Below are 27,657 nucleotides of genomic sequence, written 5' to 3' on the forward strand. Positions count from 1 at the left end.
AGTGCAGAGTGTGACAGGGAAGGGGCTGGGTGCAGAGCCTGATAGGGTTTGGGCGGGAAGGGAGCTGAGTGCAAAGCCTGACAAAGGTTGGGTGCAGTGCCCTGCAGGGGAGGGAGGGAGGGGGCTGGGTACAGTGCCTGGCAGAGGAAGGAGGGAAGGGGGCTGGGTGCAGAGCCTGGCAGGGAGGGGGCTGGGTGCAGAGCCTGACAGGGCGGAGCACTTGGAATATTAAACCACCTGACATATTCGAGTCAACCATTTTTCCTCCTTTTTGGGGGGGAAATGGGGGTCTTGACTTATATTCAGTCAACTTATATTCGAGTATATACGGTATACTGGATTGGTCAATAGCAGGGGACAATCAGGGAGTGCAATTGGAGCAACATTTTATAGGCCCCAGCCTCTAAGAGAGTGGCTAATGGAGATGGAGGGCAATATTAATCGCAAATGAGACAGTGAGGGCAGAATATTCACTTTGGCAGTTCTTAGAGGAGAACCCATTTTTGAGATAGGGTGAACTTCTGGAGTTTTTGCAAGGTGGGAAATGCTGGGAAGGAGAAATTAGGTTCTTATCTGCTAATTTTCTTTCTGTTAGCTTGTAGACTGGTATAGTCCTTACGAATGGGTAATATGCCTCACTGCTACCAGCAGGTGGAGACTGAGATCAAACTTGTATATCAGTATAGCATGCCCCTCTTGCTACTCCAGTTTGCCAAATAGCCAAGCAGAACCTAGGAAAGTTCTTAACTGAAAAACAGTAAATGACACTCCAAACAGGAGTGTAAGAAAACAACAAACATCTTTAAACAACTGTTGGAACATGTATAGAACTTGGATATATTTGGCAGTGCGAAGTACAATTCAATTGTGATTTAGCTATCTCATAGCATCTGTTGTCTAACACTATTGTTTGCTCTTATTTACTTTCTTACTGTACAACTCTACACTGGCTTTACTGAATCATTGTTTGATTATACTCCTTTTTCTTTTTTATTTAATTAGTTTTAGAAGAAGACAGTTGTTTTGACCTATTCTTTCCCAATCCCTGTTCACTATCCAACAATACGGGTCCTGTATGATTGCACAGAATCTGGTCCTTTCGCAATTCCAGTTTTACCTGAACTTCATAGATCAAAAAGACCTCATATTAAGAAAGAACAATCCTTTAAAAAATTGATTTACTCTCACTTCACTCCTAAAGTTTCTCCTTCTTACTTAAATCTTAATGGGTCTTATTTAAATATAAGATCTATGGAAAATAAATCTTTGTTAATTAATGACTGGCTAAAAGAAAACAACCCTGACTTTGTTTTATTCACAGAGACTTGGTTATTATCAGACAATGATATCATTATTAAAGAATGTCTCTCCCCGGGTTTTAAAATTATATCCTTAGAAGAGCAAGGGCAAGGGGCGGAGGTTTGACAATAATTTTTAGAGATAATTTAAAGTGCACGGTTTTAAATGCTTTATCTACCTCTAATTTGGAAATTTTATCTCTGAAACTATCTTCTGAACCTTTAGTGGACACCCTAATGATTACTCTATTCTATATCCCCCCCAAAAGAAGGATTTCAGCGAAAGATGAATTCTTGTTAACTAATTCCTTAACTGGTTCTTAAAACTTGTTATGTGGGGATATTAATTTACATCTAGAACAAATTGATCAACCAGAAATTATTGAATTCAGGGCTTTTAAATCCGCACTAGGTTACTTCAAATCATCTCTGGTAATAACACATCAGAAAGGACACCAATTAGATTTGATATCATTATCTTCAAAAATTTTGACTAATCCTAAAATCTGTTGGAAACAAGCAAATTGGCTCGATTCTCTATGGTCCGACCATAAAATCTGTAATTTTGAATTTGAGTGGCAATTAAAAACATCTCAAGCCACCAATAAAGATACCAATAACAGCAACAATAACATGTCAATAGAGGTAAGGTTAATCTCATTGAATTCTGGTCTCATTATGATATCATTTCCAAGCAAGATGAAGAAAAGAATCAATTTATAAATTCATGGACTTGCATCAGTGCCCATATCCTAAATGAAATGGCTCCTTTGAAATTAAGAAGAAAGAGATACAGAAACCTAGAGGGCTGGTTTGATCTAATTCTAGAGCTTTTAGAGATAAAAAGAGAACTTAGGAAGTTAGAAAGACAATGATCAAAATCAGGAATTCCAGAGCACAGAGAGGCTTGGAGAAAAAAACCTAAAATGCTATAAAAATTTAACAAAGGAAAAGAAAAAAAACTTCTACGCCCCAAAAATAGGTAATGTTTCCACAAATAGTAGTAGACTTTTTAAATTAGTCAACTATCTTTATGATTCAGACACTTATGAATCCCATAGAAGAATCCACTGTAACTACTGACAATTTGGCAGACATTTTTAACTCAAAGTACAAAAATTAAGGTATTTGTTAGCAGATTCTACTCATTGTCACTGGGGATTTACTATTTTCCAGGACCTGGAAGTCCCTAAAGTAAATTTAAGCTGGACTAACTTCTCTAAGATTGATTGGCAAACATTCAACAAGTTTGTTAAATCATACTGCAGATTGGATAGTTGCCCTCCAAACGTTACGAAGGTGGCCTCAACTAATTTCAAAGCCAACCTGCTAGTTTGGGTTAATTTCCAACTATCCATAGGGAATTTCCCAGAACAACAGGGTCAAATTATGATAACACCTATCAAAAAGAATATCAAGGAATCATCAAATAATATATCCAATTTCAGACACACTGCGAGTATTCCACTGATCACCAAGTTAATGGAAGGGATGGTAAATGCAGAACTGACTACTTATCTAGACAAGTTCAATATTTTGCATAATAACCAACCAGGTTTCAGGTCTGGTTTCAGCACTGAAACAGTTATGGCCTCGCTTTTAAATTATCTACATTCCCTTTTCAGTCAAGGCACAAACGCTATGATTTTACAGTTGGACCCGAGCTGTGCCTTTGACTTGGTGGACCATACCATCTTATTGAACTGCCTGGAATCTATCGGTATTGCAGGAAATGTTTTAAACTGGTTTCAAGGTTTCCTGGGCAAAAGATCCTACCGGATGTTTGGGATGACACCCTATCTTATAGCTGGGTCAACACTTGCGGGGCACCGCAGGGTTCCCCTTTATCTCCGACCTTGTTTAATGTGTATCTTATTTCATTGGGTAACCTGCTGCAAAGTCTAAAACTCAACTTTTATATTTATGCAGATGACATCACTGTAGTTATTAAGCTATTTGTCACCTGATTTTATTAATCTTTTAGCAAACATTATAAATCAGATTGAGCTTTGGATGACCGCCTTCAAATCAAAATTAAATACTGAAAAAACCAAATTCTTTCTAGCTACACCTAATGATAAGATAAAAGAAACCATGATTCATGTGAACGGGCAGGAATATAATATTGAACAGACAATAAAAATACTGGGTGTAACTCTTGATAAACATCTGACTCTGGAAAATCATGTTGATCTACTGTTTAAGAAATGTATTTCGGTCTTATGGAAGCTTCGCACCATCAAAAAAATTTTTGACAAACCTTCTTTCTGCCTGCTGGTGCAGGCATCCATTCTGAGCATTTTAGATTACTGTAAATATTATCTATTTGGGGGCTTATAAAAAAATACTCAAAAAACAGACTGATTCAGAATATTGCGGTTCACCTCATTTTTGGATTAAAAAAATGGGAGAACATCACCCCTTTTTATCAAAAACTTTACTGGTTGCCCTACAGCTCATCAGCTAAGCTAGCTGAGCCATCGCTGCTGTTCTTAATTCTCCCCAGTCCTAGAAAAATTATAGAAACCGCAGAAAAATTCAAAATCTGCATGCGAGCAAACAACCGCGAACACTGCACAAAGACAGGCAGGATGGGGGACTATACCAGTCTACAAGCTAACAGAAAAACAATTAGCAAGTAAGAACCTAAGTTTTTCTTCTGCATCGCTTGGTAGACTGGTATAGTCCTTACAAATGGGACATACCTAAGCAGTACCCATCAAGGGTGAGACCCCCGAAGGGCCGACACCAGAACACATTCACTGAATACCACGTCCCGACGTGCGTGAACATCCACATGGCAAAAGAATGCAGAGAAGACCAAACTGCAGCCTTGCAAATATCCACTAGAGGCACTAGAGAAGACTCAGCCCAAGAAGCTGCTTGACCCCTAGTGGAATGAGCCTTGAGAAAGTCGGGAACAGGCTTCTTCTTCAGAAGATAAGCGGAAGCAATAGTCTCCTTGATCCAGCGCGCAATAGAAGCCTTAGAAGCGCCATCCCCCTTACGAAGACCCGCTAGAAGGCCAAAGAGATGATCTGATTTCCTGATCTCCTGGGTCCTCTGCACATAAAAGTGAAGGACCCAACTGACTTCCAACTTGTGCAGCTGTCTCTGATCAGAAGAGCTCTCACGACAATCCAACACCGGGAGGACTACAGATTGATTGACATGAAAAGGAGAAACCACTTTTGGCAGAAAGGAAGGAACAGGCCTCAAGACAACCCGCTCGTTAGAAAACTCCAAGGGAGCCCTACAAGAGAAAGCCTGCAGCTCATAAACAAATCTAGCTGAAGTAATGGTCACCAAGAAGACCGCCTTAAGAGTAAGGTCCTTCAAAGAGCAGTCGCCCAACGGTTCAAAAGGTGGGCGCACCAGGACAGAACCAGATTCAGATCCCAAGATGGAACAGAGGGTCGTATGGGAGACCTGAGCAACTTGGCCACCCGCAAGAAGCAAATCATATTAGGAATGGCAGTCAAACGCTGACCTTTCAAGAACCCACGAAAGGCTGACAAGGCCGCAAGCTGAACCCGGAGAGAAGACCAAGCGAGTCCCCTATCCAGGCCATCCTGCAACTCTAAGATATTAGGCAGGGAAGCTTGAAAAGAGACCACTCCCCATGCATCACAACACTCCTCAAATAGATGCCAAACCCTCACATAAGCCCGAGAGATGGAAAGTCAAGAGCGTTGAGATCACTATCTGAATACCCCTTCTTACCTAGGCGACCCCTTTCAAGAGCCATGCCGGATCAAACATAGGCATGGGACCCTGAGTTAGAAGGTCATCCAAGAGAAGCAGAGGAAGAGGATCCACCACCAGATGCCTCACCAGATCCGCGTACCACGGTTGTCGAGGCCAATCCGGAGCCACCAGAATGAGGCCTGGATGGCGAATTATGCGGAGAACTCTGCCCACTAATGGCCACGGAGGAAACACATATAACAGCCCCTCCATTGGCCATGGTTGAACAAGAGCATCCAGGCCCTCGGCCTGACCGTCTCTGCGATGACTGAAGAAGCGGGGCGTTTTGGCATTGACACATGTGGCCATCAGGTCAATGAGGGGCTGACCCCAAGACTGCACTATCAACTGAAAGGCCACAGGGCTTAGACACTATTCTCCGGGATTTAGCATGTGATGACTTAGGAAGTCCGCCTGAACATTCTCCACTCCAGCTACGTGGAATGCTGAGATCTCTTGAAAGTGCGACTCTGCCCATACTATGAGCAGAGGCGCCTCCTGTGCCAAAGTGCTCCTGGAGCCCCCCATGATTGACATAGGCCTTACTGTGGCATTGTCCGACAGAACCCTGACTGACTTGCCCATCAGAAAGGACTGGAAAACTAGCAACGCCAGACGGATGGCCCTGGTATCTAAAACATTGATCGACCAAGAAGCCTCCTCCGTGGACCAGGTGCCCTGAGCTGAGTGACCTACTCACTGAGCCCCCCAACCGAGAAGACTGGCATCCGTGAGCAGCACCGTCCACTGCAGCTGATCCAGACTCGCCCCTTGTACAAGATGGGGGGTCTGAAGCCACCAGTAAAGACTGCCCCGAGCTAAGCCCGGAAGCGGAACAGGGTGATCCAGACTGTGCCTCTGAGGCGACCACCTCCAAAGAAGAGCATACTAAAGAGGACACATGTGGGCCCGCAACCACCTCACTACATCGAAGGAGGTTGCCATTGACACCCAAGACTTGGAGGAAATCCTGCGCCCGAGGACACCGGGACGCCATAAGCAGGCGAATTTGAGATTGCAACAAGCTGGAATCGCTATGTGTTAAAATACCAGGAAGGAAAGGGCCTGAAATAAAGATGGGCCTATACTATCGTCCACCCAGGCAAACCGGAGATATTGATGAAGAAATGGAAGCCGAGATGAAGCGAGAATGCAAAAGCGGTAACACGGTTATTGTGGGAGACTTCAACAACCCCGGGATAGATTGGAATCTTGGAAGCTCAAGATGCGCTAGGGAGACAGAATTCCTGGAGGCTACACAAGATTGCTTCATGGAGCAGCTTGTTAGAGAACCAACGAGAGGAAATGCCACTCTGAATCTAGTCCTAAATGGGTTAAGGGGACCTGCAAAGGAAGTGGAAGTAGTGGGACCGTTGGGAAACAGCGATCATAATATGATCAAGTTCAAGGTTGAGGTAGGAATACCGAAAGGAAAGAGAACCATAGCGACAACTTTTAACTTCAGGAAAGGAAACTATGAAGCAATGAGGCAAATGGTAAGGAAGAAACTTAGGAACACTTCCAAAAAATTGCAAACGATAGAACATGCCTGGTCTTTTTTCAAGGACACGGTGAGCGAGGCGCAAAATCTTTATATCCACAGATTCAGAAAGGGGTGCAAAGAGTTGAACAAAAGACCGGTGTGGATAACTAAAATAGTGAAGGAAGCGATAGGCAATAAGAAAAATTCATTCAGGAAATGGAAAAAGGACAAAACTGAGGGGAACTGGAAAGAGCACAGGAAGTATCAAAAAGAATGTCACTGTGTGGTTCGAAAAGCCAAAAGAGAGTATGAAGAGAAGCTAGCCAGGGAAGCACGAAATTTCAAACCGTTCTTTAGATATGTTAAAGGGAAGCAGCTGGCTAGGGACGACGGAGACAGGAAGGGAGTGGTGAAAGAGGAGAAAGAAGTCGTGGAAAAACTTAACATGTTCTTTTCGTCTGTATTTACAAACGAAGCCACAACCAACATACCGGAACCTGAGCAATTCTTCAATGGAAATCAAGCAGAAAAATTAACATCCATGGAAGTGAGCCTTGAAGATGTGTGCAGGCAGATAGAAAAACTAAAAACTGACAAATCCTCGAGTCCACATGGAATCCAGCCAAGGGTCCTGAAGGAATTAAAGGAGGAGATAGTGGAACTACTGCAGCAAATTTGCAACTTATCCCTGAAAACAGGCGTGATCCCGGAGGATTGGAAGATAGCCCATCTTTAAAAAGGGATCAAGAGGTAAGCCGGGAAACTATAGACCGGTGAGTCTGACCTCAGTTCCGGGGAAAATGGTGGAAGCACTGATAAAAGAAAACATCGATGAACATTTTGAAAGAAATGAACTTCTGATAACCAGCCAACATGGTTTCTGCAAGGGGAGATCGGGCCTAACTAACTTATTGCACTTCTTTGAAGGAATTAACAAACGGATTGACAGAGGAGACCCCATAGACATCATATACCTAGATTTCCAAAAAGCCTTTGACAAGGTGCCTCATGAACGTCTACTCCGGAAACTGAAGAACCATGGGGTGGAAGGAGACGTACATAGATGGATCAGAAACTGGTTGGCAGGTAAGAAACAGAGTGTAGGAGTGAAGGGCCACTACTCGGACTGGAGGAGGGTCACGAGTGGTGTTCCGCTTGTCTCGGTGCTCGGGCCGCTGCTATTTAATTTATTTCTTAAATGATCTAAAAACAGAGACGAAGTGTGAGATAATAAAATTTGCAGACGACACCAAACTATTTAGTGGAGCTCGGACTAAAGAGGACTGCGAAGAATTGCAAAGGGACTTGAACAAACTGCGACGAGATGGCAGATGAAGTTCAACATTGAGAAATGTAAAGTATTACATGTGGGAAGCAGAAACCCGAGGTACAACTGTACGATGGGAGGGATGTTATTGAATGAGAGTACCCAAGAAAGGGACTTGGGTGTAATGGTGGACATGACAATGAAGCTGACGGCACAGTGCGCAGCGGCCGCTAAGAAAGCAAATAGAATGCTAGGTATAATCAAGAAGGGTATTACAACCAGAATGAAAGAAGTTATCCTGCCGTTGTATCGGGCAATGGTGCGTCCGCATCTGGAGTACTACGTCCAATATTGGTTGCCATACCTTAAGAAGTATATGGTGTTACTCGAGAGGGTTCAGAGGAGAGCGACACGTCTGATAAAAGGGATGGAAAACCTTTCATACGCTGAGAGATTGGAGAAACTGGGTCTCTTTTCCCTGGAGAAGAGGAAACTTAGAGGGGATATGATAGAAACTTACAAGATCATGAAGGGCATAGAGAGAGTAGAGAGGGACAGATTCTTCAAACTTTCAAAAAATAAAAGAACAAGAGGGCATTCGGAAAAGTTGAAAGGGAACAGATTCAAAACGAATGCTAGGAAGTTCTTCTTTATCCAACGTGTGGTGGACACCTGGAATGCGCTTCCAGAGGACGTAATAGGGCAGAGTAGGGTACTGGGGTTTAAAAAAAAGGATTGTAATGTAATGTAATGTAATGTAATTTATTTCTTATATACCGCTACATCCATTAGGTTCTAAGCGGTTTACAGAAAATATACATTAAGATTAGAAATAAGAAAGGTACTTGAAAAATTCCCTTACTGTCCCGAAGGCTCACAATCTAACTAAAGTACCTGGAGGGTAATAGAGAAGTGAAAAGTAGAGTTAGAGGAAAAATAAAAATAAAATAAACATTTTAATAAGACAGCATTGATCTAAATACTTTGGAAGGTAGAAGAGAGGAGAGAAAGGAATAGAAGCAGAAGGGGGAGCCGTTTAACAGTAGAATTCTGGAGAAATTTAAATGATAGAAATAGAACAAAACAAAGACAAAAGGCAAAACAATAGATAAGATTAAAGATAAATCATAAGCTGGAAAGAAAAATAAAATAAAACTTTGTCTTCAATCCACGGTTTCAGCGTCAGTGATGAAGTGGAGCAAGTAAGTTTAGGAGGAGCGATTGACGTTTCCAGAAAGGGCTTCTTCAGGGAAGAGACTTGGCCGACAGTCCCAGGATGCCTATGTCTCCTCCCCTGCGATGTTCTCCCATCCATGCATTCCCTCCCAGACACACTGCCCGTGCCCCAGCCGCTCCAAGGAGGCTGCCCCAGATGAGGCCCACGGTGAATGCAGGATTCTCTTCTCTGCGGGAAAGCCGCCCGGAGCCGACAGTCGATCTTGTTGGACAATTTCCTGCTGGAAAAGGGGTTAGAGGAGTATAGATAGAGGATTACTGCACAGGTCCTGGACCTGTTGGGCCGCCGTGTGAGCGGAATGCTGGGCACGACGGACCTCAGGTCTGACCCAGTGGAGGCATTGTTTATGTTCTTATGCTCACCTGGGCCTCTGGAAGGAAGACTAAACTAAATTAAACTAAAACTTAGTTTTATAGATAGAGTCATCAACCAAGAGTAACTCGACTCTGTTTACAATAATGTAAAACATAATACATAAATTTGACAAGAAAAAATAGACTGAAATAGTTAATTTCCAAAATGTTTGGCAAACAAAAAAAAAGTTTTCAGAACTTTCCAGAATAAAGCAAAAGAACCTAAACTTCTTAATGTAAGTGGTAAAGCATTCCAGAATTTGGTTAATTTAAAAGCAAAAGAATAACTAAATCTATTAAAGGTTCTGTTTTTACAACTGAAAGAGGGAAATGTAAGTTTTAATTTTTGAGAACTTCTGGCAAGATGAGATCTATGAACATTCCTGTCTAAAGGACTCAAAGTGGCAAAAATGCCAAATAGTATCTTAAATGCAATACAAATGCACTTAAATTGAATTCTGAGATATACTGGAAGCCAATATAATTCCTTGAGCAGAGGGGTTACGTGATCAAATTTACTCTTACCAAAGATAAGTATAGCTGCAGTGTTCTGTATTAATTGAAGTCTCTGAAGACTGACCTTTGAAAGACCCAAGGAGGTGTCGAACAGGATCCCAAGATATTCCAAGCGCTGAGATGGAGACAACCGGCTCTTTGCAAGGTTGACTACCCATCCCAGCGACTGCAGAAACTCCACCACCCGAGCCGTGACCTGAGTGCTCTCCTGGAACATCTTGGCTCGAATCAACCAGTCGTCCAGAGAAGGATGAACAAGAATGCCCTCTTTATGTAACGCTGCCGCAACGACCACCAAAGGGAAGTGCACAGAACTAATAGTGTTGCCCCAAGATCACAAAGCGCAGGAAGCGATGATGGGAGGCCCGAATAGGAATGTGTAAGTAGGCCTTGGTCAGATCGAGAGAGGTCAGAAACTCCCCTGGCTGAACTGTCAGAATCACAGACTGCAGAGTTTCCATGGGAAAGGAAGGCACGTGAAGAGCCCTGTTGACCCCCTTCAAATACGGTCAAAAGGTCCCTTCTTTCTTTGGCACCACAAAGTAAATCGAGTACCAACCTGTGCCCCACTCCAGCAGGGGAACTGGAACCACCGCGTGAAGATCCAACAATCTCTGAAGGGTCTGACGAAAGGCCTGCTGCTTCCACGCCACCTGCGAGGGAGAAGTGAGAAAACGGTCTGGCAAGGACCGGGCAAACTCCAGAGCATAGCCATCCCGGATCACTTCCAGAACCCACTGATCAGACATGATGTCTGCCCACTGTGGATAAAGGTCTCTCAATCGGGCACGCACCGGAACCAAGACGGACGCCGGCAAGGAGTCATTGTGCAGGACGGGTGGCAGGGGAACTGGCGGGGGCACTACCTGCACCCCGGCAGGCCCCACGAAAGGACTGCATGCGCTAGAAGAACCTGCCTCTTGAGAACCCAGGAGACTGAAAAGAAACAGCCCCTCGACCGGAGCAGAAACGGCAGAAATCACGGTCCCGCCCACAAGCAGCGCTGCCTCGAGCCAGAGGCCTGGGCCTATCCTCAGGCAAACGAGGCACTTTAGAATCAGTGAGAGTCTGAACCAACTTGTCGAGGTCCTCACCAAATAATAAAGATCCTTTAAAAGGAAACTTCGTCAACTTAGCTTTGGACGCCAAATCCGCTGACTAAGCGCGAAGCGACAAAGTATGGCGTGCTGCCACTCCTAAGGCCAGAGACTTGGCAGAAGCTCACAAAAGGTCATACATGGCATCCGAGAGATAAAAAACACCCAATTCAATTTTGGCAACTTCTTGCCTTAGCAAGTCCCAATTCTCAGATTTATCATCAAGTACATGCTGGGCCCAACGAAAACACGCCCGAGCCACCAGCCCCCCACACATAGCTGCCTGGACCAACAGAGCTGTCACATCAAAACTCTGTTTAAGGAGGGACTCCAACTTACGCTCCTCTGGGTCCTACAAGGTCGCACCACCCTCAACAGGCACGGTATGCCTCTTAGAAATGGCCGAGACCACCGCGTCCACTACGGGCGACTTCGAAGTGTCCCTATCCCTTTCAGGAATGGGATACAGGTGGACCATGGAGCGTGCAAAACGAAAAGGGGCTTCTGCAACATGCCACTGTGTGAGCATAATATCCCAAATATCCTGATGCATAGGAAAAGAGCGGGATGCAGTGCGGATCCCCTTAAGCAAGGGGTCCACCGTATGCGGTGTCTTCAAAGTGCAAAACCAAGGAGACCTGCAAAATTAACTCATTAAGCTCATCCCCACAGAAAAATGCACACTACAGACGCATCTTCGCCAGATGAGGAGTGCTCGAACCCCTCGCTGGTGGAATCCGACCCCCCAAGAGGATCCTGGAATTCTCCCCAAGGGTCCAGGTTCTCATCAATTACATCTTGCTCCTCTGGGTAAAAATCCTCATTCCAAGAGACCCTCGGGCGTTTGGATGAGAGAGGAGTAGAGGGGGGCAAAACCGCTGCTGTGCGGGGCCGCACCGGGGAAGACGTCAAGGTAACACCCCCCCCCCCCAGAGACCTCCGGAGTGGACACGGAACCTCTTGTATTCAGGAGGAAAGACCCTCGGCAGCCCCAAGGGACTCCCTGCCCAAGCAGGGGACCCTGACATACCTTGCCCCTGTATTTCCAGAACAGGGGGAAGGTCACCTGAGGTAACTGAAATGAATGAGGAGGTTCCCGCTGAAATTGGACCTGAAACTGCCAAAATCGGAGCTCCTGCGGCCTGTCATGTCTGAAAAGCCTGGGACTTTCCTGACACTGAGGCCGAGGAACCAATTGATAAGAAAAGGGAATCCCCAGCTGAACCGGCAGTAAGGGAATCCTGTGCTCCCTGACCGTCTGCGGCTGGGGAAGCCCGGGTTTCCCCACGATCCGAAGCCGAATCGCGAGGCACATGCGGCGGGTTGCCCTGGCCACCAGCATCCGCTGCCTACAAGGCTTCTCCACTGCTCCGGCCTGCACAACGCTTGCACAGGCCGGCCATGAGTACCTCATGCCTGGAGCACTTTTTTCCTTTAAAAAAAAGAGTTCATTGTACTGAAAACCGCCCTAGCTGAAAAGAAAGTGACAGTTAGTTGAGAAAAAAAACACAGAAAAAAAGGCAGTTATAAAGGGAAATGAGCCCTTTAGACCAGCACACCTCAGGATTTTTTTTGCTATTTCTTTTTACTTAGTCAGAACAGACTCCATGGCTCTCAGAGCTGGAGGCTGACCAACCAGGGGGCCAGGCCACCTGCTGAGGCTTGCTACAAAAATATGGGGAGGTGGAGGAAGGTGGGGGAGTTTAACACCCCCGAGGTTGGATGGTTCCCCAAACAGAACATTACATTACATTACATTAGGGATTTCTATTCCGCCTGTGCCTTGCGGTTCTAGGCGGATTACAATAAAGATGATATCTGGGCATTTCCAGTAGAATTACATTACAGGAGAAGAGTAGATTACAAGTAACAGTGAAGAGTTACAATACATATCGCAGCAGATGTAACATAGCCACGGATTACAATAAAGAAGATATCTGGGCATTTTCAGTAGAATTACATTACAGGAGAAGAGTTAATTACAGTTTATATTGAAGAGTTATAGTACATTCAATATCACAGGAGATGTTACATAGCAACTGAGTCAATTTACAACTGGTGGATAATAAAGAATTACAATATATTCTAGATTACAAAAGATGTTACATGCGCTGAGTCAGGTTTCTTCGGATGGAGAGTAGCATCATATGTCTATAAGCGGAGGTGTATTTATTGTTTTGATGATTGCATGATGTTGATTAATTAATATTGATGATATGGACAGTAGGGGTGTTTATTTTGGTTGGATAAAGAGATTCTGTTCCCAAAGGAATTGATTGGGAACTCATTAGATGGCGGTTTAGATTGATGGGAGATATTTTTTGAACAGTAGTGTTTTTATTTCTTTTCGGAACTCTTTTATGTCTGTAATTTCGATCAGTAATTTTGAGATGTCGGAACCTTCCCAAGCTCTATCCAGCACAAAAAGGGGAACCAGGAGTCCATAAACAAAATTCCAACAGTGCTAAGAGCGGAGCTGAAAAGTCTTACCACCTGCTACCGAGACTGAGGAAAACTGGAGTAGCAAGAGGGGCATGCTATACTGATATACAAGTTTGATCTGTCTCCACCTGCTGGTAGCAGTGAGATATATTACCCATTCGTAAGGACTATACCAGTCTACCAAGCGATACAGAATCAGGGTTTTTAGGGATATATTACAGGGGGCCAGGATGATATCCTTTGCTACACTTCAAGAAAGATATTTCTACCATACATGCAACTTCGTCATTATATACAGGCCCAGGGTAGGATGGTATCTTCTCCAGTGTCCAGAGAATATTTGGAGAACTTATGGACCTTGTTATTTAGGGTTCCCAGACACATGTCTCTCCTCTACTTTTATCTGAGGGGCTGGGAGAAGCCAACCTGTTCTTTTAGGAATAAATAAATGGGAGGATGACCTGTGTTACACTTTTACTGAGGACCAATGGGCGATAATATGGAAAGAGATACAGAAGGCTTCTATATGTGTCCTGGTACAGGAAAATGCTTAAAAGGTGAAGTACAGCATTTGAACCACCCAGCCCCTATTCATACAGTACATGGGTTGCTAAACCTCCCCTCACTACAGAAACTGCTTGAGCATTATTTACACCACTGGCAAGGAATTAACAATTACCTATGTTACCTAACTCTGTATGCTGATGAGAGAGACAACAAAAATGCTTACAGGTGTAGCGTGTTCTCCGAGAACAGCAGGGATATTTTCTCACATGGTAACATCATCCACGGAACCCAGTACGAACACTACCAAGTGCACTGTTACTTTAAATCTTTAGCCAATATCCATACCACATACATGCTGGTGCCTTCCCGCCTGAAGTCGGCTCATGGGACCATCAGTTCAGTAACAAAGTTAAGAAGCCAAATAGAGGAGGAAAGCGAGTTGTGAGAACCTATGCCTGCTGTCCTCAGAGAACACCTGCTACAGGTAAAGTATCTGCTTTCTCCAAGGACAAGCAGGCATAATATTCTCACATGTGGTACTCCCAAGCTGCTAGGATCATGACTCTGAATGAGGATAACAGATATTAAAATATGAGCCTAGCAAAACCCAAGAGGACTAGAGGGAAAGCTGGCGCTCAAGAAATAAAAAGATTCTGCAGAACTGTTTGCTCAAACTGTCCCTTCTGGAATTTTGTTCCAAACAGTAGTGAGAAGTAAAAGGTATGGATTGAGGACTAAGTAGCCACCTTGAAGATGTCCTCAATAGATGTAGAGTGGAAATGAGGCAGCCATAGTTTGGACATTGTGGGCAGTTATACAGCCCTGTAGCATCAGGCCAACCTGAGTATAAGTGAAGGAGATTTAGCCCGCTATCCAAGTGAAGATAGTTCTCTTGGTAACAGGAATTCCAAGTCTATTAGGGCCAAAAGCCACAAAGTATTGGGAAGATCCTCTAAGGTTAGTCCAGTCTAGGTAGTATGCCAGAACATGATTACAGTTCAAGGTGTGAAGAGCTACTTCTCCAGGACAGGAATGTGGTTTTGGAAAGAAAACTATGGCAAAATTTTGGATTGGCTGAGGTAAAATTCTGGGTAGAAATTTTGGATGAGTTCAAAGCACTACTCTGTCATGGTAGAATCTTGTGTAGGGAGGATTCAACACAAAAGTTTGAAGTTCACTCACAAAGTATGCAGAGGTAAGGGCAATGAGGAAAATTACTTTTCAAGTGCGAAGTTTGAGAGAGCATGATGTAAGCGGCTCAAAGGGAAAATTCATAAGAGCAGTAGTACCACTTTAAGATCCCAAGCTACAGGTGGAGGCTTGATAGGTGGTTCTGTGAAATAAGTCTTTCATGAAACAGGCTACCAAGGGATGTACAGATAGAGGTATGTTTTCCAAGGGAGAGTGAAACGCACTGATAGCACCGAGATATACTCAGTCCAAATTGTTTTTTAGATCAGAGTTGTAGAGAGGTGAAGAAGATAGTCTAGTATGTGTGGAAGTGCATTGAAGGCTGAATACTGCTTTACAAAAGTGAATGAGATTGTCAGGTTGCCAGTTGGGACAAAGAATTCAAACAACTATCTCATGTCTTTCTCATTTCTGGAATTTAGAAAACATTTGATTTTGGGGTAATTAAATTCCATGATGATTGCTCAGTTGTAAGTAGATGTAATCTTTTGTAAATCACATAGATCTGCAAGGTTATGCAGTCTAGAAGTCAATTTTTATGTTATGTTATGTTTATGTTATCTGCTTTGATATAAAAACTCAACCCTGTGTAGTATCCAAGAGAGCTCCTATGAACTCCAGTGCCTGAGAAGGGTGTAGATGAGACTTTTGGTAGTTGATGGCAAATCCAAGCAGCTCCAGATGCACTGTTGAGTTGATGGGAGAAAAATTTTGTTTTCCTTTGTGTTGAACCAAATGTCCAGATACTCCAGGACATGTGTCAGCTCTAGATGACTCTTTCGAAAGCTTATTTTATGTTTGTACTAGTTATATACTGCTAGTCCAGACAATCAAAGCGGGCTGCAATCTAAAAATGTAGGAAATGCCAAGAAATGACTCATAAATAATAGGAAAGAGTACACTTAACCCAAAAAAGCCTGTGCTTCTCTCAAACAAGGGTTCCACTAGTTTATACCACACGGGAGTTAATTAAAGGCTTTCTCGAAAAGGTGCATCTTCAAAGCCACCTTAAAATTGTTCCATAATTTAGGTGCAGAAAAAAAGAAAGTAGCCTGACAAATAGCTTCATAACGTGCCTTTGAAGGTAGAGAGAAATACATAGTGATCAGAGTGTTCTGGCTGGGTTATACAGAGGATGAAATTTGCAAGGTACGAGGGTTTTCCCCGATGAAAAGCCTTATGGGCCAAGCAGAGAATTTTAAAATGAGAACAAAAGGAGACTGGAAGCCAGTGTAAGTATTTCAGAAGAGGGGAACAATGATCATATTTTTTGGCATTGCAGAGTGGTATTTTGTAATGTTTGTAACCATTTAAGTTCATATTGTGAGATACCAGCCTGAATGATGTTACAATAATCAATATGGCAGAGAACAAAAGCATTCAATAGTGTATGCAATGCTGAGTGATCAAGTACATTTTTTAAAGGTCTAGGACAGCAAATTTCAAGGAAACCTTTCTTCAAAACATTAGAAACATGGTTATGGAAAGACAGTGAAGTGTCAAGGTGCACTCCCAGTCAACAAAGCGAATCAAGTAGGTTGGAGTAATTGATGGATGAAGGGAGCAGCCGATCAACCAGCAAGCCGTAGTTTTATTGGAGTTTAAAATAAGTTTGTTCTGTGTAAATCAATTTGTCATTGCTTTCAAACATTGTTGCAATTTAGAAAAATCTGGAGTGGCCCCTGGCTATTCGTATTCAGGACCATTTGGAGCTGAGAGGTGTTTGGGTTGAAGATCAGGAACATCGCATTGCATTATTTGCAGATGATGTGCTCTTGTATGTGCATGATCCAGAGTTTTCCCTCCCTATTTTGATAGACCTTTCTGCGGAATATGGGGCAGTGTCTGGGTTTACTGTTAATAAGGATAAATCAGAGTTGTTGGGAGTCACTCTGAATACAGATGATGTCGCTCATTTATCGGGGATGTTTCCATTTCGGTGGGCCTTGGGGGCGATTAAGTATTTAGGAATCCATATTTCGAGTGATCTGTCTCAGCTGTATGCTTTGAATTATGCTCATATTGTTCGGCAGGTTCGGGAGGACCTTCAGCGGTGGAACGGGTTGTGGCTGTCCTGGTGGGGACAAATAGCTGTTATTAAAATGAATGTTCTGCCCTGCTTACTGTTTCTATTTCAAACGTTACCCATTCCGGTTCCGATCTTAGTGTTTAAACAACTTCACGCCTTATTTTTTAAGTTCATTTGGCAGGGGAAACCGCCTCGACTTTCTCGGCAGTGTATGTGGGCGCCTCGATCATGTGGGGGTGAGCACTCCATAATTTGTTTTGGTATTTCAGGGTGACGCAGCTGAGACTTTTGTTAGACTGGGATATAGCTGAGGCAAAGATTGTAGAACAAATGGAGCAACAAATAGTGGGACCTCATGTTTTACAGTTTTGGCTCTGGTCTTCCTAATCGGAAAGGGTGATACTTGGCAGTCAGAGCAATCCTTTTCTGAAGCATCTTTTGCGTTTATGGTGCGAGACAAGGAGGAGATGGGGTGATGGGTTGGTACTTTCACTTCTGGGGGCGCTATGCGATGAACCTCAGTTCCCTGCGGGCAGAGAGAACTCTGCCTTTTTTGTGCTGGGGACGCTTTGGTCTTCAGACCTTTAGGGCTGTTTTGCATAAGGGGATACTGGTGTCCTTTGATGCATTTTAAACTAGTTGTGCCTTGCCCCAGGGAATTTTCTGGCTTACTCACAGATTCGACATTTTATTCACTCTCAGGGATGGAAGGGGGGGGTCTATTCACTCATCCGTTCCTTTAGAAAATTTGTGGATCAAGCTTAGAGGTTTGCCTAGGCCCCTTTCAGCTCTTTACCAATATTTTAGGGGTTCAGTTCCCTTCCACCCCCGATATAAAGCAGCATGGGAACAAGATTTGGGATGTTCCTTTTTGGAACAGGAATGGACCCAGCTTTGTATAGAGGTGGGAAAGGCCTCCTCCTGTGTTCTTATCCAGGAAAATGCTTATAAGGTGTTTACTAGGTAGTATTATACGCCAGCCCGTCTGCATAAAATGTATCCTGGAACTTCTGCAACGTGCTGGAGGTGTGGGGTGGCTTTGGGAACCTTTCTTCATGTTTGGTGGGACTGTACCCTTTTGCAGCTTTTTTGGAGGCAGGTGGTAGGCTGTTTATCACAACTGTTACAACTTGCGATCCCCTTTGCACCTCGGGAATGCTTATTGGGGTTTAACAATGTGTGTCATTATACTTGGCAAACTAAACTTCGCCGCTGGGGACTAGCTGCTGCCAAATGTTTAATTGCTAGCCACTAGAAGTAGTTAGCGCCCCCTACTGTTGTAGAGTGGTCTCTAAGCTCCACACTGTGCGTGAGATGGAGCTTTCGATTGCTAAACGACCCAGATATTATTTCTCTTCTGTTCGGATCTGGACTGTAATTATGGACAAAGTGGACACTTTAAGTTTACTGGGGGTGGGGGGCGTGGCTTCGAGGCGAACGAAGATGGCTGTGTGAGGAAACAGCTCCGTGGTGACAGGCAGCTTGATTTTAAAAAAATAGCGGTAAAAGTTTAAAGGAAAGACAAAATTAGTGAGAGAAAAGAAGTATAAGAATGGCGTCGGGCAGACAAAGTAAATCTTCCGTGGCTGGAGCTGGATCGGGGTCTGTTAAAAGATCAAAAATTGACTCCACTTCCCCGCAGATGGTGCCGTTGCCAGCAGATGAAATTGATAACAGAGATCTTATGAGAGAAATACAAACGATAAAAGATATCGTTTTGGAAAATTCAAAAGACATAAAGGAGGTGAAAGGAGAGATAGTGAGTTTAACTCAAAGGTTAAATGCAGTGGATTTGAAAATGGAATGTTTAGAAAAACGGGTGGAAAAATGTGAGGAGGAAAAAGTACTGTGTAAAAAAGATCATAAAGAAATTGAAGCATTAAGAAGGGATTTTGTGGATTTGTCCAATCGTGCAAGAAGGAACAATTTGAGGGTACTTGGATTACCAGAGGAGATTGAGAAGGGTGATCCTATTACTTTTCTGTTAAATTTCCTACCTAAGATTCTACCAATTCAAAGTAAGTTTCCGTTGGAGATAGAAAGGGCGCACAGAATTCCAGCAAAGAGATTAAGCAGCCAAAAGGTACCGCGACCTTTAATATGTAAGCTACTTAGATATCAGCAAGTAGAAGAGATCCTGAAATTAGCAAAGGAACATAAAAATATGAAATGTCAGGATGCAAAGATATTTATAGTCCCGGATTTTGCCAAGGAAACTGCATATAAAAGAAAACAGCTATTAGAATTACGCCCACAATTGAGAGCAATGGGTGCCAGGTTTGGATTAGTATACCCGGCTATAATGCGGGTGACTCATAACAACAAAACTCTCAGTTTTGAAGAAGCAGAGAAGTTAAAAGAATATATAGATAAATGTGAAAGCCCGATGAATACCTAAAATGAAAATGAAGATATTAATGAGAAGTCTGTTAATGTTTTAATAGTGTGATGCATAGGTTATGTTTATTTGACTTTATTCATAGTGGGGTATGGTTTTTGAATATAAAACTGTCATTTCCATTACTTGAGACAGTTGACTGTGGGGATTGGCAACATTCTGAACTGAGCTCGAGGTAATTTAAATATGGGGAGTGGTAACATTCTGGACTGAGCTTGAGGAAACTTAACTGTGGAGAATGGCAGCATTCTGGACTGAGCTCGAGGTAATTTGATTGTGAAGACTGGCAGCATTCTGGACTGAGCATGAGGCAATTTAACTGTGGGGATTGGTAACATTCTGGTCTGAGCTTGAGGAAACTTAACTGTGGAGAATGGCAGCATTCTGGACTGAGCTTGAGGCAATTTAACTGTGGGGATTGGTAACATTCTGGACTGAGCTTGAGGAAACTTAACTGTGGAGAATGGCAGCATTCTGGACTGAGCTCGAGGCAATTTGATTGTGAAGACTGGCAGCATTCTGGACCGAGCATGAGGCAATTTAACTGTGGGGATTGGTAACATTCTGGACTGAGCTTGAGGAAACTTAACTGTGGAGAATGGCAGCATTCTGGACTGAGCTCGAGGTAATTTGATTGTGAAGACTGGCAGCATTCTGGACTGAGCATGAGGCAATTTAACTATGGGGACTGGCAGCGTTATGATTTGAGATGGAAGTAATTTAATTAAGGAGAATGGCATTATTCTGGACTGTGATTATGGTAATCCAACTGTGAAGATGGGAAGCATTTTTGGGAAGCATTTTGGACTGAGATTGAGCTAATGCAACTATGGAGATTGGCAGCGTTATGGTCTGAGATGGAGGTAATTTAATTGAAGAGATTGGAAGCATTCTGGACTGAGCTCGTGACAATTTAAAGGTGGAGAATGGCAGCATTTTGGACTGAGATTGAGGCAATGCAGCTGTGGGGATTGGCAGTGTTATAGTTGGAGATGGTGATAATTTAATTGAAGAGATTGGCAGCATTCTGGACTGAGTTCGCAGCAATTCAATCGTGGGGATTGGCAGCATTTTGGACTGAGTTTGAGGAACTTCAACCATGAGGATTGTCAGTATAATGGACTGAGCTAGAGGAAATTTACCTGTGGAGATTGACAACATTCTGGACTGAGCTTTGTGGTCAATGGAATTGAGAAAGTTGCTGAGTGATCTGCTGGATGTAGATTGGTAAAGACAGTTTAATGAAGAACGTATGAATTGGAATAGTCTGGACTGCTGATCCATATAGAAGAGAGAAGATCATAGGTTTGATGTCTTCAAATGAGAAATATGAATGATGATATATAAATGCTGTCTAATTCTTGGAAAAATGGAAATGACTAATGTGTTAAATGATTATTCTAATTTTTGAAAGGGGTTGAAGGGTAAATGTAAAGGGTTGTTTATATAAGTGAGGTGGGGAATAGGAGTTAGGATTATAGTATTTGAAAGAAGTAAAGGGGAAGGAAAAAAAAAAAGGGAGAAGAGAAAAGGAAAAAAAAAAGGAAAAAAATATAATAAAGGATATAAAAATGCCTTTGAAATTTATTTATAAGTTATTAATAGATTTTTTATAGAGTAATGGGAAAGGTTTGGGAAATACATATAAAAGATTGAAGTTTTTATTTCTTGTATGTTATATGAGATACTAAGGGTTAGATGGGAAAAAAAAAAGACAGGAGGAAAAGGAGAAGAGGAAGAAATTAAAAAATAAATAAATACAAAAAAGGAAAAAAAAAATTAAAGGAATAAAGAAGGAAAATATATATATATATATATATATATATTTTATTTTTTTTTTGTCTTTTCATTGCTAATAAGACGTTATAGGGAAGCGGGTAGATTAAGTATGATGTTGCCTGTGGGGAGTTTTTCTTTTACACAGTCAGTATGTGCGTTTCAAAGTCTTCATTTATGATGGGGGTGGGGAGGGAGGGGGATGGGTATTTGGGAGGGACAGAGAAGGTGGGGAGGGAGGGTAAGCTTGTATTTTGGTTTAAGGGAAAAGGAAAAGTTTATAATATGTTTGAGAAGGATATATTTGTATATTATATTTTATTTATATAATGGGTTTTAAAATTTTTTCTTTGAACGTAAATGGCCTCAATCATCCAATAAAAAGGAAAAAGGTATTGTCATATATTAAGCAACAAAATATAGATATTTGTTTTCTGCAGGAGACACATTTGTCTGGAATAGAGTCTATGAAGCTGTCAGATAATTGGATAAAGCAATGTTTATATGCACCAGCGATAAAAAAGAAAGCAGGAGTAGCAATATTAATTAATAAAAAATGTCCAGCAACATTTAATATGGTTAAAGCAGATCCTCAAGGAAGGTGGTTACTTGTTGACATGAGCATGGGCAATAATACAATGGCGTTACTAAATGTATATGCCCCTAATTCGAATCAAAGTGAATTCTTTAAATCTCTACAACAATTAATTTTGCCACTGGCTACTACTAATTTAGTGGTGGCAGGGGATTTCAATGCTGTTATAGATCCAATAATAGATAAAAAGCCTAGTAGAATTATGAAATCAATGGGATTAGATAATTTGATACAATCATGTAATTTAAAAGATATAGGGCGTATTCTTCATTTCAATGATCGGGAATTTACATTTTGTTCACATGTTCATCAATCATTTTCAAGAATTGATTATATTTTTGTTTCAGATCAGATGGTACAGCAAGTTGTAAAAGCTGACATAGAACCAATAGTAATATCTGATCATGGTGGTGTGTGGATAGAAGTTAACTTAGTAGATCAAGATAATTCCAAACCTGTATGGAGGTTTGATAATACATTGATTGCTGATTCTAAATTTTGCACAGAATTTCAGAACAAAATTAGTGAATATTTTTTGTTTAATGGTTTAGAGGAAATGTCGATTGAAATTTTATGGGATGCTTTCAAAGCAACGATGAGAGGACAAATTATATCATATTCTGCATATAAAAAGAAACAACTAAGGAAGCAATTTGTAAGTTTGGAAAAAGAAATAAAAAATTTAGAATTAAAATTGATTAACAAATGGGAACAAGCTACATTTCAAATACTGTTAAAAAAAATGTGAATATAATGAGATTTCCTCTGGATTAGTAAAGAAAGATATTTTTACTCAGCAAACGTTGTATTATGGTAGTGTAAATAAGGCTGGAAGACTATTGGCAAATTATTAAAAAAAAAAAAAAAGGAAGAAGAAAATAGATATAATTAAAGATGAGTTAGGGAATTCTCATTCTCAAATTGGAAGTATATTAAAACAATTTTTGAAGTATTATAAATCGCTGTATTCTTCTGAGTCTTATTTAAATAAAGTGAAAGATGGGTTGGATTTTTTGAGTTCAGTTGAAGGTCCTAAGGTTCCTGATCATATAAAAAGAAGTTTAGATGAACCTATATCACTAAAAGAATTACAAACGGCATTGAAATCCCTTAGAGCTGGGACCGCTCTAGGTGGAGATGGATTTACGGTACAGTTTTATAGAGAATTTCAAATTTCCTTTTTACCTTATTTATTAAAATTATATCAGGATCAACTGAATAAAGGTTGTATATCAGGCACTATGGCAGAATTTTTAACTATTGTTTTGCCAAAGCCAAATAAAGATCCAACATTGGTTTCAAACTACAGGTCTATATCTTTAATAAATGTAGATGGTAAATTATTAGCTAAGATTTTAGCATTAAGATTGGCTAAAGCTCTTCCGCATATAATAGGAATGAATCAAACTGGATTTGTTGCTCAAAGACACTCTTCTAATAATACTAGACTGGCATTTCAGATGTATTATTTAACAAAACAAATTAATGATCCGGCTTTTTCGGTATTACTAGATGCTGAGAAGGCTTTTGATCGTTTAGAATGGAATTTCATGTATCAAGCTATGGAGTGGTTTGGTATTGGATCCGGATTTATACAAATGATTCAAGCACTGTATAGCTCCCCAACTGCTCGTTTATACATAAATAATAATTTTTCAGATGCTTTTAAATTGCAGAGGGGAGTTAGACAAGGTTGTCCATTATCTCCTTTGCTCTTTGATATAGTTCTTGAACCCTTGTTGTTAGCTATTCGACAGGCAGAGGACATACAGGGTATTCCATGTGCTGGAGTGGAATATAAAGTATCCGCTTATGCAGATGATATCTTGCTTCATTTGAGGAATCCGGAAACAACAATTCCATGTCTACTAGAGGTAATAGATACATTTGGAAAATTCTCAGGATACAAAATAAATTGGAATAAATCAGAGATTTTACCTTTAAATGTGCATTGTACAAAAGGTATACTTGATTCTTTCCCCTTTATTTGGAAAGAGGATGGAATAAAGTACTTAGGTATTTGGTTGAATAAAACCCTCGAAGAGACAATGAGAATAAATGAAAAATTTTTATTACAAAAAGTAACAGAGTTGTGTGAGCAATGGAATCCTTTACATTTGTCATGGTGGGGAAGAGTTCAAACTGTTAAAATGATGATTTTGCCTGTAGTTTGCTATCAATTGGGAATGATACCAGTGTTTTTTCAGGGGTCTTTCTATAAAAAATTAAATAGTATTCTGGTTAAATTTATTTGGCTGGGTAAAATTGCAAGAGTGGCTCTAGTGTCTTTGCAAAGACAATTGAGGAGGGTGGGGTAAATTTTCCCAATTTTTATAGGTATCATCAGGCCTATATCATGCGCCAAGGTATGTATTGGGTCCTCCCAGAGCTTTTGGAACAACTACCAGAGTGGTTACGGGTGGAGAGATCACTTATCTTTCCACTTAGGCTTGATCTTCTGCTTGGTATAAAAGTGCCTAGAATACGTAAAGACAATAGAGTATTAATGGATACTTGGAAAACATTAAGATTTGTAGACAAATTAACTCCTGATTCTATTTTAAAATCGAAACAGACTATTTGGGTAAACTCCAAGATACAAATAGGCGGGTTTAAGGTTGTCTGGAAGGATTGGATTAAAGCAGGTATAAGATCCTTAACGGAAGTAATTGATAATGGTAAGCTGCTTGATTTTTCACAATTGCAACATAAATATGGTCTGAATAAAAAACAAAGTTATAAGTGGTTGCAATTGAAGCAGGCTATTCAGGTGGGGTTCCCTGAATGGAAATATTTAAATGATCATTACAGCTTAGAATTCTTATGTTTCCAGGCAGATTTTCTGGGACACCAGGCCGCAAAGTGGTATAAAATTATATTTAATTATTTGAATAAGAAACCAAAAAATGGATTAAGAGATATTTGGAGTATTGAGATTAAGCATCAGATTAATGCATCTCAATGGCCACGTATTTGGTCTTGGAGAATTAAAGGTACGATGACGACATCTATTAGGCAAACATGGTTCTTTTTGTTGCATAGAGCATTCTGGACCCCTACTAGATTACAAAAATTAGATTGCTCTAAGTCTGATAGATGCTGGCATTGTAAAATTGAAGTTGGAACTTTAGACCATCTTTTATTTTATTGTCCATGTATTCAGGCATTTTGGATATCAATCTGGGATCAAGTTAACCTAATGATGGAGAGTCATGTGGCATTGTCCTATGACACAGTGGTTTTTGGAATGTGCATGAGGGCTAAATGCCAAATATCTGCAGCAAACAATAAATTACTGATGATTCTTACTGGTGTGGGAATTCAGCAAATAACGACAAATTGGAAAGACTGTTCTAGACTGAATTGTAGTTTTTGGTGGAACTCAGTATGCCATATGTATAAGATGGAAAGATTTCTTGCAGTACAGAGGGGGCATTTTAAAAGGTTTCAGGAGGTGTGGAGGCCATTAATTGAATATTATAATGATTAAGGTTTATTCTTTTTCCTTAGGGGATAATTTGTAGAAATGGGGATGGGTGGGGGGATAGGATAATCCAATTAAATAGCGGTATATTTCAACTGATTAATGGATATAAGAAACATGGTCTATATGTATGAATAGAAAAGGAAAGGGGGTAAAATTATTGGAAATATGTTGTTATGAAATATTAGGGGATATATGTACTATGATGAGATATATTTGTTGTGCATTAATGTATATAATAAAATGAAAAAAGAGTTTGAGGAAGAAAGGGTGGGGGGAGGGATAGGTTAAAGTATGATTAATTGTATTAAAGAAGAGGGATGTCTAAGTATGTATATGTTTGGATAGATTATTTTATTGATATGGGAAGGGATGGGAGGTGGGTGGGGGGGAATTAAAACATGTATAATAATATTGTGTAAGAATGTCAAGTGAGTTATGTGAATTAATTGTAATAATATTGTACACTTGTTGAGAGAAATAAAAAGTAATAAAGATTTAAAAAAAAAAGTTTACTGGGGGTGAGGGGGAACTAGGGGGACTGGTTCTGTGGAGAGGACTTCTTAAGGGAACAACAGGGGGTTGTCAATTGTGAGCTGTTTCAGTTTCTTGCATTTGGGTGGGGGGTGTGGAGTTCTGTTGGAGAGGATATCCATTTCTTTGTCTTGCAGTTTGTCATTGCATTTTGTACTTATTGGTAGAGACATTATTATGTATTGATACTGTATACGGCATTTGTATGTGAGTTGATATCCACTTTTATTGTTGGTTATACTTTTCAAAATTCTAATAAATATTTCAAATTAAAAAAAAGAAAGAAAAATCTGGAGTGGTCTGCTTCATTTCTAAGAGAGAGAGAGAGAGAGAGAGAGTGAGACTGTATGAAGAGTGCTTGTAGTTCATGGTCCTATTATAAAGAAAAATACATTGTGTGGCCCCTTCCCAGCAGCCAGGTACACAAGGGTCCTTACAAAATAAAACATGAAACATAGGAAAAAAAAAAGTTGTGAAGGCATAAAAAAAAAAAATCAAGGTTTCTGCGAGTTTAGACCGACTCTAAACTAACACAGCTCTTCAGCTCAGTGGAAAAAGGAGAACTGATGGTCCTGCAAGCTGACGTCAGGCGGGAAGGCACCAGCTCAGGCGCAGTACGGGCTGTCTCAAGACCTTCAAAAACTTTAAAGCAACAGTACACTTTTGCACTGTCCCTACTGGGCTCCGTGGATGGCATCACCCATATGTGAGCATATATTGCCTGCTTGTCCTGGGATAAAAGTTGCAATAAAATCTTCATTAATCTTCATTTTATTTCAACAATGATTCAACTGAGTACTACAACCAATTTCAAAATAATTTATTGAAAATTTTATATAAATATATCTGAATATCAATTGTTCTTTGCTGATCCCTGTTCACTATTAGATGAAAATAATATTCATGTATTACTCAGTTGAGTTTTTTTTTATAATTTCTTTATTCAGTTTTGCATATTACAACAAGTGTATCAGAAAAATTCATATAATTTTATAAATACACACTTGATTTTCTTCATGAACACTTTGGTCCTGATTCTGTATAGGTCGCCCAGGAGAGGTGTCCTATACAGAATCGGTCCTACACTAAACCCCGATTCTGTAACTGGCGTCCATGGTACAGACGCTGGTTAGAGAATCAGGTTAAATTAGACACAGTCGCTACACTTATCACTGCAAGGATCTCTCCCTGCTGCAATAAGTATAGCAGCTGCGGCCGCCTGTCCCATCGCCGGCAGGAGGATGCCCAACTCCTCCTGTCGGAACCCCCCCTCCCCCCCAAACTGGTAATCGCTGACAGGAGGATGCCCAACTCCTCCTGCCGGAAAGCCCGACGACCTCCCGCCCCAACTAATCTCCCTCCCCCAACTAACCTTTAAATGTTGGTCGGCTGGACAGGTCTTGCTGCCGTCCAGCCGACAGGCCCGCCTCATGGAAATGAATGGGCCCGCCCCTCCCGGCCCATCCCCGCTAAATCTAAGGCCTGATTGGCACAGGCTCTAGAAGCCTGGCCAATCAGGCCTTAGGCATAGCAGGTCCCCCCATCCCCACTAATCCTAAGCCCTGATTGGCCCAGGCTAGGCACCTGGGCCAATCAGGCCTTAGGATTAGTGGGGATGGGCGAACCCGCTATGCCTAAGGCCTGATTGGTCCAGGCTTCTAGAGCCTGGGCCAATCAGGCCTTAGATTTAGCGGGGATGGGCC

The 27,657-nt window shown here is 41.4% G+C and overlaps 1 protein-coding gene across 12 annotated transcripts in view; it reads right to left on the reverse strand.

The window, feature by feature from the left end:
* The window catches only part of LETM2 (leucine zipper and EF-hand containing transmembrane protein 2), a 171,128-nt gene that overhangs the window by 5,146 nt on the left and 138,325 nt on the right, over nucleotides 1–27,657 (reverse strand). The gene's annotated exons all lie outside the window — the stretch shown is intronic.

Source organism: Geotrypetes seraphini, chromosome 6 (assembly GCF_902459505.1).
Source record: "Geotrypetes seraphini chromosome 6, aGeoSer1.1, whole genome shotgun sequence".
NCBI lineage: Eukaryota > Metazoa > Chordata > Amphibia > Gymnophiona > Dermophiidae > Geotrypetes > Geotrypetes seraphini.